Source organism: Trichosurus vulpecula, chromosome 1 (assembly GCF_011100635.1).
Source record: "Trichosurus vulpecula isolate mTriVul1 chromosome 1, mTriVul1.pri, whole genome shotgun sequence".
Lineage (NCBI taxonomy): Eukaryota > Metazoa > Chordata > Mammalia > Diprotodontia > Phalangeridae > Trichosurus > Trichosurus vulpecula.
In genome coordinates, this window is record NC_050573.1 from 352,526,980 (window position 1) to 352,531,317 (window position 4,338).

The following is a 4,338-nucleotide window of genomic DNA, read 5'->3' on the forward strand; positions in this document are numbered from 1 at the left end:
CATTTTGGAGGCTATTTGAATGAGCATAAATAAGGTGAGAAAGAAAAGCGACATGCTGCATGATAATATATAATTACCACCAGGACAGAAGGGAGAATTTAATGAAAAGTCTAGGGAACAGATTAAAAAAACTAGTTTGGGATCATGACAACATATTGATGAAAGACTTTAACTATCCAGACATTTCTTAGAACTCTCTGCAAAAGCATATTGCTACTTCATGATGTATATTACTAATATTTTAATTATTCAAAAAGTCAAAAATCCAACAAGGGAAACTGTTATTCAGTGATTGAATCTGCCAATCACATGGTAATTGGCTATTTAAGTACAACTGATGAAAACTTTGAGGGCAAGCAAATATTCTGTCTTAGAATTTGTAAGGCTTGAAAAGGAAAGTTAGACTTAATTTGACCTATAGCCCACCTAACATTTCCTCATACTGGATTTCCTCATAGTCAAATGGAAATATAGGTGAGATTTCATAGCCTCAACTTCTACAGGGTAAATGTCCTAGAAGAATTTGGAAGTTCTAAAGAATAAAACTTTGAAGACATAACCACAATTGAGTCTAATGAAGAGGAAATGAGGTAGTTGTCTCAAATAGATGAATAGGATCCATAGAGAGTCAATTAATTCAGTTTAAAAAAATATACAGAAAATGAAAGCTAAATCAGGCAACAGATAAAGAATACAAAAATTTATCACAGATGTACCACTCCTGTATCAGGAGTGCTAAAATTCACAAAGAACTAGGATTAGTAATGAATGAAAGCCTGTAAATAGCTTCTTTACTGTATATTTGTTTGCATGTTGTCTCCCTCATTTCCCTTGAGGGTAAAGACTATGTTTTGCCTCTTTTTGTGTCCCCAGTGCTTAGCACAGTGCTTGGCACAAAGTAGGTGTTTAATAAATGTTTATTGATCAATATCTAATCGATAATTGATCGATTGACAATTTACTTTGCTTCCTGAAAGAGATGTTCCTTTGAGATTGTGTCCATAGGAATACCTAATTATTGTCCAGTTAGTCTACAAATGAGAAAAGAAAGTATGTAGGATATGGACGTGCAACAGCATTCTAGGCATGAGATAAGTAGCAATAGTGTGATAGTGAAAATGTATAGGCCTCTGACACAAGGTCATAAAATAGTAAGTAATAATTGACAATGATAATAGTGATAGCTAATATGTACATAGTAATTTAATATTTGTAAAATGTACATTATATATCAATTATGTAATTATATAATTGCATTTACATATGATATCACTGTAAAACTACATATATTATAGTATCTCATTTAAGTATCAGAGACAGAATTCAAACTCAGTTCTGCTGATTCCTAATCTTGGACTCCTCCTATTCTTTTACAGAATATGGGTATAAGATGGGGCTCCCCCAACTGGTGGGAGTTATGGCAACACGAGGGTATTAAGTATCTATGAAGAGGAACACAGAGTGATAGGGATGACATACAAAAAATGAGGTCAGAGGGAGCCAAAGAAAAATTTTGCTTCTCTCCCTTTTCCCTCCTCTCTATCCTTACTCAGCCAGTCTCTAAGTATGTACAATTCAATTCTCTATTAGGCATCCTTTTCAGAATTTTGTCTAAAAACAACTATATGTCCATGGAAGGTGAACATCAAAACTTAAAGCACTATTTAAATGCTTGCCATGTTATAAACATACTAGGATGTTTTGAGGATTGTTTTATAATCTGAAAGAAATGGATTTGGGTTTTAGGTCAATTGCTCATAGATATGTATTTATCCCAGATACTTCTCAGGTTGTTTGGTGTTTTTAAGGATAACCTTACTTAAGGAATTATAAACTGAATGATTCATAAATTCCTTTTTCATTTCTCTAAAAAGGTTTTCCAAAGACAGGTTGATAAGTTTAATTGGTCTAGAATCAAATCTTTACATCCTCAAAGAAACTTAACAGTTAAATAGAGTTGGTTCAGGTTCACAGATGTATAGCTAGAAGTCACCTTAGAGGCCATTGATTTCAGTAACCACTTCCCACCCCTTCCGCCTTTACATATGAAGAAAGGGATGCATGGAGAAGGTGAAACTTAACTGATTCTCACATTTACTGGATACACTAATAAGTATCTGAAGTGGGCTTTGAACCCAAATCTTTTGAGCTCTTTGTTAAGTGGAGGGTTGTAATAGTAGTTAAGGTGGGAATTTTTGCTGTTGACCTTTAATGATTCTGACCTTTGTTTGAATGGGGCAGATAAAGTGGGATGTTTGTGTATTTCTCAGCACTGAGACAATTGGGAGCCATTGATTTGTATCTGATGTGATATTGGGGTGGGGAACTTCTCCATGCCCAGCCTGGGTGAGGTCAGGGCCCTCTGGGCCCTGAACAGGAAATATAAGTGCAAAGCAGCTCTGAGCCACAGCAGGAGTGGCATGTGACTTTGGGCCAGCCATTCTAATGAGCTCCCTGGCTGTACACCCAGATGTTGATAACTACGAATTGTATTTGGTCTGTAATTCAGGGTGCTGAACTAGGTGGATGTTAAGTAAGATTGTTAGCCCCTTAACGTTGCCTTCCTTAAGTAAAGCAGATCAAAAGGACCTGTGCTGGCAGCTTTCTGGGTGCTGGTTGTTGGTGGATCTTACACACCCACAGAAGCTGCTAGCTGCATTGTTGATACAAGGGTGAACTGCCTCGAGTTTCAGGGGTTTTGTGCAGCAGTTTTCAGAGATATCTCTAGGGACCTGTACATTCTCAATTCCTCCAAAGTAGTATGATCAAAAGAGAGGTGTTTACTCCTCTCCTGACCTGTGCTCTGGTCTGTGAGCAACTACGATCACTCTTTTCTGTCCTGGAACTGCGAGGAGGGTTCCCTCTCCACAGCAACCACCAGCTCCACCACACCAACCCTCCTCCTCACCCCAGGACCACCACCCAGGACTGTGACCCAGATCATCTACTCGGTTCAAGAGCTCCAGAAGCAGCTGCCACTGTGGCAGTGGCTACCATGGCCCTGGGGATGGGGCTGTGGCCAGACCAAGCTCCTCTCTCACCCAGATGAGAGAGCTTTCCCACTGACCTTTGAAGCTGTCTTTGGCGTTTGTGGGTTGAGAAGTCTGGAAACCACCATACCTGCCAGTGATTCAGCGCCCTGAGGCCTGCTCCAGTCCCATCTGTGCCCGCACAGCTCAGGCTGGACTGCACTCTGCTCTGACCAAGGTGTGATAGACCCTTCCTGTCAGCCTTCCAGATTGTCTTGGGCTGGAAATCTGCTTCCCTCTGTCATTTTGTGGCTTCTGCTGCTTTGGAATTTGTTTAGAGTTGTTTTTTATAGGTATTTCAAGGGGTTTGGGGGAAAGCTAAATCAGGTTCCTGTTTCTACTCTGCCATCTTGGCTCTGCCCGTTGAACCCAAATCATTTTGACTGGAAGACCAACACCCTGTTCACCACACCAGGAGGCCTCTCCTGTCTCACAGCATTGTATTTAAAAATTTCATTTCAGTTCTATGTGCAAGGTGCTCTGATGATTGCTGAGAATGCTAATGCACAAAGGAAAAGTAGTTCCTAACTTCCCAAAGCTCACTTTCTAATTGGTGAATACAGAGTACAAATGAACCCAAAACTACGGATAATTTGGGAAACTTGGAGATAAGGAAAGATTTCCTTTAAGAAGTAGTAACTGAGTAGTTTTAGAAGTATTAGTAATATTAGAAGTGCCTAGTGGTAGCCATCTCTAGGGGGGTAAGGGAAGAAGACAAGAAATTTACATGATAATTTTGCTGCATATTTGAAAAGAATAACAAGTTGTATATAGTAGATTTGCAGTTTCATGTACAATCATCTTGTTTATTGTACCATGTTATGGAAATGCTTGTTTTATTCCATAGATTAAAAATAAAATTAAAAAAAAAGAAAGGTACTAGGAAGATAATCACAGCAAAAATACAAATAGACATGAGGAATGTCCAGTGCCAATTCTCTTTTCCATTTCAAGAGAAGAGCAAAACATAACTTTGAAATTCACTATTAAAGATGAGAACAGCTACAGTAATAACAACAAAGAAGTGGTATCTGAGCCAAGTCATGGAGAAAAATAAAGAAGTTAAGAAGTGAATTTGTTCAAAAACAGGGGGATCTATTTGGCATAGCTGTTAGGTTAGTTTGCTTGGGTTATGTAGTGAGTGAGGGAAAATAAGTTTGGAAAGATAAGCCAGTGTCAAACAGATATGGCTGTTGGTCTTCTGGGAGAGAAATGAGGACCAGGTATATAGAATTCGGAGTAATCTGCATAGAGGTGATGATTATGTGCGGTCAGAAAAAAGAAGAGCCTGGGAGAGAGCCTCAGGCAA